Here is a 17863-nt window from a genome sequence, read left to right as displayed (position 1 = left end):
GTGGATAGAGCATCAGTCCTGAATTCAGGAAGACCTGAATTCAAATCAGTCTCAGACACTTAACACTTCCTAGTGGTGTGACCCCGGGCAAGTCACTTAACCCCAATTGCCTCAGCAAAAAAAAAAAAAAAAAAAAAAAAGTTAAAAAAAATAAAGTATTGTATTAAAACATATCAACACGTTTTAAAAATTCTATGGGTCAAAGACTATATATATTTTCAAGAAGAGATTTATCCTACATCAGGTGAAAGCATATGTTGAGACAGTAAACAGGATTTACCTCATTGAGTTTTTATTTTTCCTTGTGCATAAATTTCTTGACCACAGAATTTTTCTTAGTCATAAATGTAGAATAGAATATTTGTGAAATGTTAAGAGAAAGATGAGGATATAAGACGATGCTCTTAAGATAGGATTTGTAGAACATGGTAATGACTGATGTGTATGTGTGTGTGTGTGTAATCACTAGGTCACAGTGAAATGAAGCATCATAATTATTCCCATGTAGTCAAAGGTCTGTATGAGCTTGCTTAGGATTTCACCTGTTTTGCAATTTTCCAGCAACTTGTATCCCTTCCCTTTGCAAATCTAGGGCTTTTTTAAAACTAGGGGACAAAATAATAACTCCTATTGACTTGGCTGACATGGAACTTTTAGCTTGAGTTTTGTTGAGAGTACCTTGATATTGATTTCTCTGCCATGTGATCAAAGTTTACTAGTTTATCCCTGGTTTCTCCTTTGGTTTTAGGCTCTGGACCAAATGATAGTTCCCAATTAACAAATAAGCTTAGTTATCTCTTGAAAGGAAAAATTCAAAACCCATTCTCTCTCTTAGCTCTGAGTATTCAGTAAAATCCAAAAGCAGTTTAGGTTTATGTTGGTTGACATTTTCATGTTAAACATTTAATTATAAAAACGTACCTTTTTGAACAAAGTTTAATGCTTCCAGAGCCCTGTAGAGGGAGAGAAGAGAAGGAATGAAAAAGATATCATAGTCAGTACCTTAAAAACCAAAAAAAAAAAGTTCAGTGCCAAAAATGAAAAATTTTAAAAAGAGCTTTTAAACTGGAAAAGGAGAATACTATTAATCAGGAGTACTCAAAAAGGATGTTTAATCTTTATTCCTGCATCCAACTAATGCACAATGTGATTCATTCAGTGGGTTTTACTATAATGCTTTTTCTCCTCTATTTGAAGCACCAGTTCACAAAATCTTTGACATTAATATCACAAAAACTATGCTTGTAGGAAATTGAGAGATAAGGGAAGGGCACTTTAAAATCCTTTATTTTTTATAACAGATTTTCAAAAAATAAGTTGAGCACTTCTACATATATAGTATATCAGAAAAGGAAGATTGTATATAGTACTGAAGACTTTCAATTACATGCAACTTGCTTTTCTTTTATGTAAATTCAACATATAACTTTTAAAGGTTTGCTTGTCTGATCCCCTTCTAGTTTTTGATTCTCTTCTCTTCATCTTAAAAATGATTTAAAGACTCTTCCTACTCTCTCCCCCTCCCCCTTTTTTGTTTTTCCTCTACCTTTTGAGTGAAGTCAACAGCACTGCCTTTCATAACCCCCTTTCCCCTAATTCCAACTTCCATTTCCTTTTGGAAAAGAGAAAACCCTTGTAGCAAATAGACATAGTCAAAGCTTAGTCAAGCAAAACATGTTCTCGTATTGGCTATGTTTTTTACAATGTATGTTTCATTCTACATCATGATTCCATTACTTCTACCAGGAGGTAGATAACATGACTAATGAAGTCATCATTCTTCTGGAATTATGGCTGGTCTTTGCATTCTCAAGTCTTTCAAAAGCATTTTTATTTGTAGTTATTGAATAAATTGTTCTTTTCATTTGCACTGTATTAGTTCATATAAGTTGTCCCAGATTTTATTGAAACCATGCCCTTTTAAATTTCTTACTACTCAATATAATATTTATCTTCAAATTTAGCAAATCTATTTTGATGGACACCATAATTTCTAGTTATTTAATTTCTTTGGAGAATAAACCTAATAATGATACCAAGTTAAATGGCTTTCACATTTTTGGAAATCATTCCAAATTGTTATCCAGAATATCTCGATAACTCAATATACCTGTTTACCCTTTGCCCCAAAACAATTTTCTTTTCCTTTTTTGGTAGTTGGGGGACCAGTTTTCCCAATCTGATTATTATGAGGTGGAAACTCAGTGTTGTTTCAAGTGATTTGTAATATTTTTTTTCTTATGGTTTTTATGGTTTGGATTTCTTTCTTTAAAAACTTCCTCTTCATTTGGACCACTTATTTTTGGCCATTTATTTATTGGGAAAATTACTTCCATTCATTAACATTTCAATCAGTTCCTTATATATCTTGGATATGAATCCTTTATCAGAAAAAAACTTTCTTCCCATTTATATATTTTGTTTCTAATTTTTAATATGTAGTTTTGATTGTGCAAAATCTTTAAAATTTTATTAAATTAAAAATTGCCCATTATATCTTCTGAAGTCTTCTCTATTCCTAGTATGGTCATTAATTCTTTTCCTTGATGTGACATTTACATGTGTCATGTCCATTTGGAGATTATCTTTGTACATGATATGAGATATTTTTCTGTACTTAATATTTGTCAGCCTGTTTTCCAATTTTTGTCACATAGTGAATCCTTATCCCAAGGTTTGGAATCTTTTTTGTTACAAAGCTTCATGTTGTTTTGTTGGTTGATTTTGTATATTGTATTCTTTATCTCTTCCATTTTGATCTCTCTTTAAACCATTACTAAATAGTTTTGATAATTAGTGCTCTATAATGTAATTTGAATTTTGAATGCTATTAAACTCCCTTCCCTTATCTTTCATTACTTACATAGAGATTCTTGACCATAGTATGATAAAAATTATATACAAATATTTGACTTTGAAGAAAGGATTTAAATCAACTTAAACCTAAATAATTGAATCCTAAGGAACTGATAAGTAAGAACATAATAATAGAAGCAATAGGAAATTTCATCTCATAAAATGATGAAATGTCATACCAAATTTTTTTGTGTGTGTAGCTAAACTGGTATTGAGGGAAAATATATATATATATATATATATTTCCAAATGCATTCATCAGCAACAGAGAGAGAAAAAAAATCAAAGAATTGGGCACACAATTAAAAGGAGAAAAACAATAAATTCTAATCCCTCTTAATCCAATAATAAAATAGAAATCTTGAAAATCAAAGCAATAAACAAGTTTGAAAGCAAAAAATAAACTACTTAATTGATAAAACTAGGAGCTTTCTGTCTTAAAAAAAATTACTAGTCTGATAAATAAGAGGAAAATTGAATTGTATCCAAAATGGGGAGGGGGGGGGTGAAAGTATTTTCAACCATAGAAGATAAAAAAAAAGAAACCATCAAAAACTTTTTGCCCCATTGAAAATTAATAAAATTAATAAGTTAATAAAACTGCTAAGGTAGATGAAATTGATGAATAATTACAAAACACCCACATTAAGAAAATAGGAAATAGATTATTTATATAATCTAGTATTGGAAATTATATATATTGAATAAACTATAAATGTATTGGACTACTTGAATATAGGAGTAAACTATTTGAACACATTCAAAGAACAATTCCAATGTTATATAAGCTTTTTGTAAAAATAGAAGCAATTCCTCTAAATTCTTTCTAGGATACAAATGTGGGCTGATATTGTTGAAAATGGATTTTTAAAATAAAATAGTAATTTTAATTAGGAAATTTAATAATGTAAATTTAATAGTGAAATTTAAAAATAGTATTTTTCCCAATTATATGTAAAGACAAATTTAAGCATTAATGTAAAAAAAAAAATTAGTTCCAAATTTTCTCCCCTACCTGATCAGTATGAGATAATATCTCAATAGGGTTTGACCTTCATTCCTCTAACTATTAGTGATTCTTTTATTGAGAACTTACACATGGCAAGCTCCTACAACGTGGTTAGAAAAAGTAATACAAGGGCACGCTTAAGAACTTTAGAATTGATTGTATGGTATGGGAGGCACTGGCACAGGACCACCAAGCATGATGTGCTCTAAGTACAAAGCAGAATTGAATTAGCTCAGAAGAAGCACAATAGTCCATCCCAAATGTTCATAGGGACTACTTGTATCCAACTTGTGGCAGAGCATTCTGAGCTCATATTAGTCCGATCAGCCAGTCAGGTCCACTGTTACTCAACATAGTGATGTCATTTGGTTGAAGATATTGTTTTGTTTTGTTTTGTTTCATTTGCTTGTTGTTGCTATTTTTGAAGTGTAGGCTGACCATCCTACATTCCCATTTCCCAAAGATGACTTTTAAAAAATTCAACTTTCTGTACCTTCAAGCCATGATTATATATTTTAAAAATTCCTCTGTTATTATTTGTTTCTACTGGGTTGGTGAATGATCTTCCTTAAGAAGATCTGGGTCTTTGGTACATTATTCTGTGGTTATACTAATTACAGTAGTCTATTTATGCTGTTCTCTCTAATATCAGAATACTGACCTAATTCTTCTCTTGAATCTGTGTAATTTGAGGTGAAGTCTTTCTTGATTTTTAGGGTAGATATTGATGTTCTAGAACTAGCATTAACTGACTTCTCATTAGGTTTAAAATTATGAACTCTTTCCAATAAGTTGTCAAAGTTTGGCATCTTTTCTCATAATCATGTACAATTAAATTGCCTTCAGCCTAATAGAGAGCTGGGCCTCAAGTTAGAAAGATTCCTCTTACTGAATTCAAACCCAGATTGAGGTACTCACTAGCTTTGTGACCCTGAGCAAGTCAGTTTTCTCATCTGTAAAATGAGCTAGAGAATGAAATAACAAACCACTCCAGTGTCTTTGCTAAGAAAACCCCCAAATGGTGTCACAGAAAAGTGGGACAAGAATGAAATGATGGAACAACAATAACAACATCCTTTCTCCATTCTAGTAATGGCATTTGTTTCTTCAAGTAGTAATGTTTTTCTTGTTATTAGTCTTCTTTTCTTTTCTTTTCTTTTCTTTTTTTTTTTTTTTTTTTTTTTTTTTTTTTTTTGGTGAGGCATTTGGGGTTAAGTGACTTGCCCAGGGTCATCCAGCCAGGAAGTGTTAAGTGTCTCAGGACCAGATTTGGACTCAGGTCTTCCTGACTTCAGGGCTGGCACTCTATCCACTGCATCACCTAGCTGCCCCTTGTGGGAGATTTTATAATCAGATATTAAATGACTTCCAAAAATCCTTAAAATTTCTTCTTAGGAAATTTAAAATGGTCCACAATTATCTGTTAATTTTAAAAAACTGGATAAAATTTTATTTTTATCTTCATCCCCTTATTTAGTATTTTACACTTTCCTATAAGTGTTCCTATAATATTGTGTAAAATATATTCAGTGCCTTTATTAAATACTTGGGTCAAATGGTGCTCCTTTAACTAAGACTCCTCTGTATAGTTTCAGTTGGGTTGCTATGCACCAGTATTCTAAATATCTTAAGATCTATTGCAAAGAAGATCAGATAAAAAGGAATAGGACAATAATGTACAAAAAGTTAAAACAGCTCATTTTGTCATCATAAAAACGTGGAAAACTAAAAGGATGCCTAGTGACTCAGGAAGAGCTGAATGAATCATGGTATATGAATGATTAAGGAGTATGATGCTCTAAGAAATGAGGAAATAATGGTTTCAAAAAAACTTGCAAAGAATTATATTAATTGTTGTAGAATGAAATAAGAACAATTTCTATTAAAGAGCAGTATTATAAAAATGGACAATTTTAAGGACTTTTACAAAGTGATGTAAATAAGAATGAAATGAGCAGAGCCAGAAATGTGTGTCTGTGTGTGTGCGTGTGTGTGTGCGCATACCCACAGGAAATAAAATTATAAAAAATAATTTTGAAAGTTGTTAAGAATTGTGATTAATACAATGATTCAGAAAGAAAATGATTCGATGATTCCTGAAACATGTTTCAGGAAAGGAAAGGTATTATTAAATCATTGAATATCTTAACATCCTAAAGTTAAGAAGTAACTTCTTACCCTGTTGAGGTAGGGATGGAACTTTGCTGCAGCATCTTCTCTGTAACCCAGGGGCCTTAACACTTCACTGTTTCTCCCCCCGTTCCCCAATATAATCGGCTGCTAAGCCTACATTCACAATATCTCTGGTATAACCCCTCTTTTTTCTGACTCTATCACCCCCTTGGTGCAGAATCTACTTATCCCTGAACTACTCTAATAGTCTGCTGGATCAAGTTTCTTCCCACTGCAGTCCCTTCTCCCTTTGGCTGTCAAATTAATTTTTTCTAATCTTCTAGATGTCACATACCTCCCCAGCTTCCTCCCATTCCTAGATATGAGCTTCTTAAGAGCAGAGGCTCTTTTTATTGTTCTTGTTTTTGTCTTTCTTTGCATCCCTAAGCACTGAACACAGTGGTAGATGCTTAAAAATGCTAATTGACTGATTCTTTTACCTCAAAATCAAATCACCAAATATGAAACCATCTGTTTGGCTTTCGAACCCTTCTTGACCCAATGCCTTCCTACTTTTCTAGTTTTCTTATACCTTATTCCGTTCCAAATACTGTGGTCCAGTGTCACTTCCTTGAACAAAACAAATTCCATCTCCCGACTCTGGGAATTTTCTATGACTATGTCCTATGCTTGGAATTTGCTTCCTCCTCATCTTGGCCTTTAAGCTTCCTGGGCTTCCTTCAAGTCCCAAGTTAAATCCCACCTTCTATAAATAGACCCCATATTTCTAATTATATCTTCCCCTTGTGGTTATCTCCAGTTTATTCTGTTTATGTTATATATAATATATATTATATATTGTAACTTGTTTGTGTGTCACCTCCCCATTAGACTGTGGGTTTCTCCAGAGCTGTCTTTGCCTTTTTTTTTTTAGTCTTCAGCATTCAGCACAATGGCTGACACATCCTAAACTTTTAAATAAATGTTTGTTGACTTGATTTTATTTGATCATTTAAATCCTTTCCAAAGAAGTCAGGTCATGGCCCCTCAGAACTTCTCTCCCCATTATCTAATCAATCCTACATGTCTTGTTATGAATTCTGTTTGTTGGTTTTAGGCTGTGGTATGGCCTGGGTTGTTCCAGTTTTTGCTGCTTCTCCATGGGGCTGGTTTGCTATTCTGGATACCCTTTATTAGGGGGACCCTCTGGGCATTCTGTGATGCTCCTTTTTTGTCTTTATTCTGCCTGAGCCTAAGAAAGAAGCCAATCTTTCTGACTCTCCTACTCCAGTCTGTTTGGAAGTCTAGGATCAGTCACTGTTCCTTAATTACTCCTAGCATGTCACTTTTCCTTTCTGGATCTCATTTTCCTCCTTTTTAAAAAATGAATGGGTTGGGTTCAGTGACCTCTAAGGTCCCTTTTAGCTGTAAATCTGTGTTCCTATGATCTTGGCCCAGCATCCATCAGTATGATAGGTTCTCACCATTATGGTCAGGAGAAAGGTCCAGGGCTGGTCATTTGCCCATGTCTAGGGCAGATGATTTCTCAACTGTTGCTTTTCTTTCTATGTATAATCCCTCATTTAGAGAGTTCTTTTACTCTCCTGGCTTTAGACACAACATCTCTATTGATTATTACTTAACTTATATCTAGCTCTGAGTTCCATGGCAGTATTTTCAGCTGCCTGTTGGACATCTCCACAGGAAAGTTTTGTTGTCATTTCAAGATCAATATATCAAAAATCAAATCATTCTCTTTTCTCCCCCATTCCATATCCCCTTCCTGAATATATCAGTGATACCACCAATCCTTATTTCCAATAGAAGCCAAACTCTCTATAGTCTAACAGTCTCACCTTCGGCACCCTAACCATGGGGTTCAGGGACCATTGATATGGGACAGATTTTACTTTTGACACAATCAGTTGGAATCCTAAGATAACTCACTGTCATATTCCAGTACTACCTACATTCCTCACACACCCCATCCAGTCTCAGACAAATCCTTGCTAAGCTACTCAGATATTGTATATCAATGAACCAGCTGCATCCTTCTTTGTTTTAAGATAAAGACCTTGATTGCAAGATGAAGAGATTACTTGGTCTTCGAAATCCAAGCCTAGTGTTCTATCCATTGCACCATCTAGCAGCCCCATTGGATGCTCTGAAAAGTCATGTAAAGTAACTATTTAATTGCTTGCACAATGTCATACAGCTAGTAAGTACCAGAGGAGGATTTGAATTCAGCTATTTCCTGACTCCAGGTATAGGTTTTTTTTCTTTTCTAAACTATAGAAACCTTTGTAATTATTGAGATGCTAATGGGTCCCTGATCATTACACCTCCTTCTCTCTTCATATTCCTATTGATATCCCTGTGTTTGATAACCAGACATACACACATATGTGTGTATATATATATGCAAATATATATATATATACACATACACACACACACATATATATATGCACACACACCTATACAGACACACACAAACATTTTGCACATATATACATAGATGTATATATAATATGTATGTGTATAATACACATATTAAGATAAACCAAAGATTAAAAAGTCTCTGTATTCTTTTTTTGACCATATTTTTCAGTTTCACCAAAGATTCCTTATACAGAATTTTGAAGAATCTTATCAATGTCCCTCAATGTTCTTTCCTCACCTGTTGCATGGAATTAGCACTTTTGATTCTTTTTTAGAGACAGTTAATCAGTACTGGCCTGTGTTTTCCTTCTGGGGATTCTGACGCCTGCAGATAGCGTTAATGTTCCAGGAGACAGTTGCCATCTATCCTGAAGTCGTCATTGTGAGCTTAGGTTACTTCCATTGTCATCAAGAGAAACACTGAGTTCCCTTAGCTTCTTATGTAAGGTCCATCTGGCTCCCTCCTCCCTTCTGCTTCCTCACCTTATTTCCAGTTTAGTTTTCAATGGTTGAGAATTATGTAGAAGAGATAAATGTCAATTTTATTGCTTTACTATTTCACCCAAGCCTAGCTAGCAGTTATAAGAATCAGCTTTATGGTAAGGGAGATGATTAGCTTTACCCCTCCCATCACTACAGAGAAGCAGAGCATCTGCTTCAGATTTACCGTTTTATTAGAGCCATGCTCAGAATCAGTCATTTGGTTTTCCCCTCCCAAGTATCATTTGCACAAATTGTCCAGGAGATCTCACCTTGACTGTTGATTACTTTCATGATAACATCATTGCATAAGAGCTCAGCCTACGCTTTGTGAGCCACTGACCTCAAAAGCCTGCCCAAGCTGAGCTTCTGTTGTCCTGGCAACGATTCTCTTCTTCCACCACAGTTCTCAGTTATCTTGCTTTATCCCTAATAGTCGCCATTCTTGTCGGTTTCTGAAGGATAGCCATCCTCTTAATGGTGTCCATTGAGTCTTTTTTATAGTTTATTTTCAAAGATTCTTTCTTATCAGGCCTTACATTTCTTAAATTAAATGTTTGCTTCATAACAAGATGACAGTTTTAATGGTATAAGCTAACTAAAGTTAGTCATGTGCTAGAATTGTAGAAGTTCAAACCCCAAACTATAAATTTCTGAAACTCCTGCAGATTAACTCATCAGATATTGTAAGGGGGAATGGATGTTGAGTCAAAAGATAAATTACCCAAACCCATTTAAAGTGAGAAAATATTGTGTCTATGAATACCTTTGTCTAGGAGAATGATCAATCAGAGATGTGAACTATATGGGAACAAAGCTTAAATATGTCTATATAAAACAATCATTTAATTTTATCAAAATTAGACTAGAATCAAAAAATCCTTGAGACATTAGATGAATTGAAATGACACTGCACAGAAAGTGAGTTTGGATTGGTTGAAGAGGCAGGTCGCACCTATAAGCCTTAACAATTAGAATTATCATTTGATAGTGTTTGAAGGTTTGCAAAACATATTAATATATAATCTTCATTTGATCCTTACAAAAAACCTGTGAGGTAGTTGCTATTATTATTCTCATTTTATAGAGAAGTTAAATGACTCTCTCAGGTTCATTTGGCTAGTAAATCTTGGAGGGATGATTAAAACACAGATTTCTAGTCTTAGTCTCTTCCCACTTTTCTTGGGCAGGGGAGAAATGGGGGATTGGATTTTTAGCAATGTCACTAGATGGCAGTAGTGTCCAAGGAAAGGGTGTTTCAAGACTACAAGTAATCTATTAGAAAGACTGGTTATTTTTCAGTTGTGTTCAATTCTTTGTGTCCCCATTTGTTTGTTTGTTTTTGGTTTGTTTTTGGTTTTGTTTTTTGCAGAGATACTGGACTGTTTTGTCACTTTATTTTTCTGGTTCATTTTACAGATGAGGGAATTGAGGCAAAGAGGGTCAGTGACTTGCCCAGAGTCACACGGCTAGTAGGTGTATGAGGCTGGATTTGAATATTGAAGATAGGTCTTTCCCATCTTCACTCCCAGGTGTCCTATGCATTATGGAGTCACCTAACTATATTAGGAATATTATATATATTAGGAATATTAGAAAGCTACACATGCCTAAAGGAAGCACCATGAATACTCCACTAGCAGAAAAAATAAAGATTTTTGGCAATTAGAAGGTGTCGCATGTGCAACTTTATTAAATACCCTTCTCTAATTAAGTCAGTTAAGAAGCATTTAAATATCTACCTTATGTCAGGAACTATTCTAAGCAGTGGGGATAAAAGAACACACAAATTCCATCCTTGCCAGAAAGTTTATTTATCTTAATGAGGAAGACAATATGCCCTAAATTGTACATATGATATACAAACGGTAAATTGGAGATATTTTGGGGGAAGATACTAGCAGCACGAATTGTGGGAGCCTGCAGAAGGTGGTATGTGGGTGCAGTTTTGGAGAAGGCCAGCAGGTGATGACCAAGAGAGCATTTTAGTCATGGGGGACAGTCCGTGATATGGAGATTGAAGTTGGTGCCCCCAGATTGTGGAGCAGATTAAAGGGAGCAAAATGGGTAAAGGCTGGCAAGACAGGAGAGGGCCAGATTGTGAAGGACTTTAAAACCAAAGAGAAGCTTTACATGTGATTTTCAAGGTAATAGGGAGCCTCTCCTCTTCCTCCTTCTATCCTGGTGGAGGAAGGTGGTTACATGGTCAGATTTGTGCCTTAGAAAGAATACTGGTGTTTAATGGAGAAGAGAGAGTGGGGTGAGGTCTTGAGAGAGGGAAACCATAAGGAGGGTTTGTTCCAAGGTGGAAGCTCTGTGAGTGAAGAAAGAAGAAAGTATATGAAAGGTAGAAAGGACATGGTATGGCAATGGAATGGACTCTGGGAGTGAATATGGGTAAGGAGTTGAAGTTGATGGTGAAGTTTCCAGCAGAGGTGGTACATTTGATTGGAATGAGGAAATTTAGAAAAGGGGGAGGACTATGGGGAAAAGATAATGAATTTTCTTTTGGACATGTTGATTTTGAGGTGAATGTGAGGCATTCATTTTGAGATGTCCAAAAAAAAATTACTGATGAGGGATTCAGGCTGAATGTATAGATTGAGGAATCATCTGCATAAATATGTTAATTGAACCTAGGAGAATTCATGAGATATTGCATTAAAACAACAACAACAACAACAACTACAACCTTTCAGCTCCTCAGAATCTGAGGATTTAAGGGTTAGGTAAGGGTCTTCTTAGAAGCCTCAATTGCCAGTACAAATGATATTGGGACAGTGACTCCAAACCAGGTACTACATTACCATAACGCCTTGACTACTTCCCTGTCCCTTAGGAGGAAATCATTGTTCTGTCAATAAAACTCTGAAGTTCCTTGATTTGGGACTTTTTCTTTATTGGGGAAGCTCAATGTCTCTTCCTTCCTGTGTGAGAGGCAGGAGTAGGGTTGTTGAGAACAGAAGAAGAAAGATCTGGGTTTTTAAAAATCTGTTTGAGATCTTCTAATTTCCAGTCAAAAGAGAAGATGTACAGGATTCCATTTTCTCTTCTGAGCCATGAAAAGAGTAAGATTCTGGGAAGAAGCTGACAATAATCATGTCCTTATTATTGTGCTGCTATATTATAGACTTCAGGAAAGTTTCCCCTTGGACAAAAACTGAGATTTTCTTGGTTGAGCTGAGATATTTCTGTCCCAATCGAAGAGCTCCTTCAAATTTGTATTTTCTCATATATATTTTATAGGTATAATTTCCCTATTTTTTCTGATGGTTTAGATTTCTTTTTTATTTGCTATGTGTATTCATTGTGGAACTGGTGGTTATGGAGTCAGGTCTTGGATATAAAGCTTGGGGTCTTCCTTTCCTCATTATGAAAAAAAAAACCCACCAGGAGTTTAGCTTGAACCTTAAAATTACATCCTCTAGACTAACAATATATAAGAGACCAAGTACATCTAATTTTATTCCATATCCCTGCTTTCCTTTCTTTCAGAAATTGAAATCTCCTTTGGAGAAGGATGGGGGAAGGAGCTACTAGAGATGTATATATTCATACCACTCTTCAAGCCACATGCCTTGCTATAAGAAAGTTGATCCTCTAATGACTTAACAATGATTTTTTTTGTTTTGTAATCTTAATAATAATAGCAACTAGTGTTTGTAGTTATTGAAGGCTTACAAAGTGATTGTTTTTTTAAATCACATTTTACCCTCACTATAACCTTCTTAGATATGTACTGCTATTATCCCCATCTGTAATGTGATTTTAACTAATTTTTTTTCCTTTTTCCGAGGCTGGGGTTAAGTGACTTGCCCAGGGTCACACAGCTAGGAAGTGTTAAGTGTCTGAGATCACATTTGAACTCGGGTCCTCCTGAATTCAGGGCTGGTGCTCTATCCACTGCACCACCTAGCTGCCCCTGTAATGTGATTTTAAAGAAAAATTCAGATCCGCTCCTATAAATGACGCTCTCGGACTCAATTAAAGTGAAAGTAAAATTTAATTATACAATGCATGGAATAGATTGCTTACAATAATAACTAATACAGCAAATAATACATAAAAGACAAAGAATAATGAGAATTATGATTAAGATAGAGAAGGGAAGAGAATACATCACCAATTCGGAAGAGCACCAACACTAGAGCAATCAGAAGAATGTGGGAGAAGGCAGGGCTCCAGCTGCAGGAACATCATCCCATATACTACCATTTTCATGGGTGAAACTCCGAATAGAGAATGTATTACCCACTTTTTATAGGGGTCAGAACAAAGAAGGCTTTGAGCCAAGTAAAGACATCATATAAGACAATAACGTACCGACGAGGGCTCCAGGTGGTTATAATCAAGTGTTGTTTTGACAAGGCGGCCTGTCTTTATCAATGGCAACTATTCCGAGGAGTGGTGAGTTCCTGGAATCACATACTTGGAGCTAAAACACAGGTGGTACATTCCCATCTTATAGGCTAAAAAATGGTCAGATTCTCATGGGAAAAGGAGCTAAAACAAATGTTTTTATGGGTTAAGGAATGGTCAGGTTCCCATGGAGAAGGTTATATCTTACATTAATTGGGTTTACATGGTTCAAGTGGAAATCATGTTATTAGGCTCACACGGTCCAAATGGAGATTAGGTTCACATGGAGAGAGTCACGTTCTTTCAATGATCTGAAATGAACTTATTAATAATATAGAAATTTCTTATTCACCATCTTACCAAAAACAAAACAAAACAAACAAACAAACAAAAAAACCAGGCTCAAATTTTGTAGGGTCACACAGGTAGTGGGTGTCTGAGATGGGATTCAAATTCATGTCATCCTGATCCCTTAAATCCAACACTAATAACAAGGAATAATTGACAGGGCATTTTCTATGAGATAGCAGAGAATAGGTAGTAGGAGGGCATTCACTACCTATTGATTAAAGAAAGTTATGGTACTTTCTTTGCTCCCTTTTTCATTCCAGGGAGTCTTGCCTTGTAAATAAATATCCACAGGGCAGCAGCTGCTTACATAATCCGATATGTTTTACCTAATGTAAGGTCTAACCATATTGGCCTATTTGTTGTTCACTTAATGCTCTCTTTGTCTCCCATCTCAAATGTCATCTTGGAAAACCACATTTCCTTCAAGAATACATTCAAGTGCCAACTTCCACAGGAAGCTTTCTTTTCCCCTTCTTTCCTATTCCTTTACTTCCCAGTTGCCAATGTTTCCTATCCCTCTTAAAATTCCCTCTTTTGATGAATGACTACTTTGCCAGCTACTTGAAGGTCAGGGGGGCAGCTTCTAGCTAATTTTCTTATTTCTTTGTACATACCTTCTATATTTTGTCTATAGACATCTCAGGCCACAGTTTTTATTGCCCTCTCTGTTCTTGAAATTTATCCCAATATATTTCTCTTACTTTTCTTATTGGCTCCTAGCTCACTCCCTAGAATAGTGGATTTTTAAAGATTTTTGTGTCATGGATATCATTGGAGATCTAGTGAAATCTACAGATCACTTCCCTCTAAGATTATGCTTTGGTAGTAACCTACATTCATAATTAAAGGAAATGTTAAATATCCATGAGAGATTATTGAAAATAAAGTGGTAATTTTCCCACCATCCCAAATTAACAGATGTTGCAAAATCTCTCTAGTTTAAAAATTCCAAGTCTGAATATCTAGCTCTCTTCCTTACCTTTTCAGCATAAAGCTTCTTCATGATTAGATATAAGATGCCAGGTTTAAAATTGGAAGAGACTTTAATTCAAAGCTGTCAAACACCCTGTGGTAGGAAGGGAGAGAATCTCAGAATTAGGATTAGAGTTATCTTAACTGCCCATGATCCCCTTCCCCTTCCACTGCAGCCCACAAAACTCCCAAATCAGATTAAAATGTATTTGACTAACAAGCTAAAAACATAATAACTAATAGAGAAATACATAGTTTTCTAAATAAAGGATTCTTAGGTGTAATTGATTTATTTCTTGATCTTATTTCTACTTGAGTTTGACACCACTGTCTTTAGATAATTACACTCAATTCCCCCCTTTCACAGAGGAAGAAAACAAATCCTAGAGCAGTGGCAAGCCTCTATAAAATTTCACTCTCAGTCTGCTCAATATGGCTGTAATTATAGAATTGAATAGAGGCTGTGGGCTTACAAAATCCTGGATTCCTGAGAAAGGTCGTTGTCATGGTACCCTGCAAGAGAGAAAGACAGGTTGTTCTCCTGAGACCAAGGCTGTTGTCAAGATCCCTAAGAGGAAAAGTGGGGAGCAGGGTTATGGGAAGCCAAGGGAATGGCTGATCAGGTAGATGCTGAGGATTAGTAGCCTTGTTCATTCCCAGAACATGAACTCTCATTGCTAGCTGCCTTCTGAGCTATAAGGAGAATGGAATACAGATGGATGATGGTCATTTGGAATGGAGGAATGGCTCTTCCTGGAAGGTTAAATGTCTAGCTCTTCTCTGACCAAGAAACTGCAGAAGGGAATCACCCAGTGAGATACAAATCAGCTGTGCAGTCCTGAGTTCAGACCCTTCTGGGGCAATGAAAAAAAATCTGGCTAGGCCTTGCGTTTCAATTCCAACTGTATTACTGACCACCTGCGTGACCGTGGGTAAATAATTTTGATTTTCTGTATCCCACTTTTACCATGAGTCATAGAATAACCTAACATTTATGTAGCTCTTTCAAGTTTGCAAAAGCATTTTAGATATTTTGTTTCATTTAATTCTCGCAAAAGCTCATTTATTTCCCATTTATAAGTGATGAAAAGGTTAGAATAATTAGACTTTAAAGTTCCAGTCAGTTTTAAATTCATAATTCTGAGTCCCCCTTCTCCCTTCCATTAAGAGCCCTAATCATTCCCCTGGGTACCATCAGCATCAGTCTTTCTGCCTCTTGTTGTCCTGGCTCCTAGCTGAGGAAGGAATTAAGATGATGCTTGGTGTCTGACACTAACTGTGATCCTGAATAAATGACCTCACCCAGAAATCTTTATAAAAGAGAGGTCATAATATTTTTCCTACTAACTTGCTTATGGATATGTTCTTATCAATGTAAATGAAAAGACTATTATTAAACAGAAAAATGATATTTATAGTTAAACTCCACTAATTTTCACTATGTTTCATTTGTCCACTGGCGGCAAGCATTGCTGCTTTTTTTTTTCTCCTTTTAGACATAGCAGACACTTTGTATTTGTTCTTCAACTTCCTTATCATTATCTTCAGGAGAGACAGTCACTATCTGGGTCACAGGGCCAGGAAGGGTGTAGGAGCTGATGGTTTCAGACTCAAACTCCATCCTATGGGTACATTCTTTTTTTAAATTAATTTTATAATTATAACATTTTTTGACAGTACATATGCATAGGTAATTTTTTTTTACAACATTATCCCTTGTACTTCTTTCTGTTCTGAATTTTTCCCCTCCTTCCCTCCACCCCCTCCCCTAGATGGCAGGCATTCCCATACATATTAAATATGTTATAGTATATCCTAGGTACTATGTATAGGTGCAGAACTGAGTTTTGTTGTTGTTGTTGCAAAGGAAGAATTGTATTCAGAAGGTAAAAATAATCTGGGAAGAAAAACAAAAAAAAAATGCTCACAGTTTACACTCATTTCCCAGTGTTCCTTCTCTGGGTGTAGCTGATTCTGTCCATCATTGATCAATTGGAATTGGATTAGCTCTTCTCTATGTTGAAGATATCCACTTCCATCAGAATACATCCTCATATAGTATCGTTGTTGAAGTGTAGAATGGTTTCCTAGTTCTTCTTGTTTCACTCAGCATCAGTTGATTTAAGTCTCTCCAAGCCTCTCTGTATTCCTCCTGTTGGTCATTTCCTACAGAACAATAATATTCCATAACATTCATATGCCATAATTTAACCACCCATTCTCCAATTGTTGGGCATCCATTCATTTTCCATTCCATTTCTAGCCACTACAAAAAGGGCTGCTACAAACATTTTGCACATACAGGTCCCTTTCCTATGGGTACATTCTACATGGTTCCTGGGGTCACTTCCAGGTTCAATGACACAGCCTTCCTATTGTTCCATCAGCATCCATCAGCCCCTGGGAAGCTGCAAATGATATTTTCAGCAATACACTAGGGTTTCTTCTATAGGAGGAATTTTCTGAACTTTTTTCTTTAATCCAAGGAAGCAATGACTTCTTTCAGAGTTCAAGATCAGAGGCTTCTTATTCTATTGCAGAGTTTCTCTAGAGCCTAGCTTCCAGCATCCACAGTGTAGATTGGAGAACAAGAGCACATATATAAAGCTGGCATGGAACCTGGAGAACCTTCCAGTTCAGTCTCCTTTATTTTGTAGATGAGGATACAGATCTAGAGAGAAAGAATGCAAGGAAGGAAATCTGGTTGGTGAAGGAGTGTTGTGGTATTTAGCCATCTTCCAAGTGATGGGCATCCACTCAGTTTCTAATTCCTTGCCAATACAAGAACTGCTACAAATAATTTGCACATGTAGGTGGGTGCTTTTACATCACTGATCAGACATTTGTTTCATTGCTCTCATAGTCTGTTTTACTTGGAACAAGCTGGGAGCTTACAATACAATAAACATAAAGAGAAGTTGCTTAAAAAGAATTTTATTATGTTTAAGAAATAGGTGATGAGTGTTTTGCTTGTTTTCCAAATAATAGGGAGTGTTGTGGCTTCAGAGGTTAAATTTGGGAGGATTTTGTGATTTTTTTAGATACTTCTTCAGAGGAAGGAGTCAATTAATAAGCATTTATTAGGCACATATTGTTAGGTGCTATGTTAAGTGGTATGCAAAATAAGTGCAAAATAAAACAGTCTGCCAGTGAAGTGTTTCTCAGGGGAAACAACATGTACAAAAGGAAGTAAAGAAACCTTGACTCCTGGTGGGAGAGCAAAGGTGGAAGAAGTGGGGCCAAGGAGGTGAAAGAAGAGGTAGAATCTGGGAAGGAGGAGAC

The sequence above is a fragment of the Sminthopsis crassicaudata genome, chromosome 2 (genome assembly GCF_048593235.1).
Source record: "Sminthopsis crassicaudata isolate SCR6 chromosome 2, ASM4859323v1, whole genome shotgun sequence".
Taxonomy (NCBI): domain Eukaryota; kingdom Metazoa; phylum Chordata; class Mammalia; order Dasyuromorphia; family Dasyuridae; genus Sminthopsis; species Sminthopsis crassicaudata.
Note: the sequence above shows the minus strand (reverse complement) of the source record.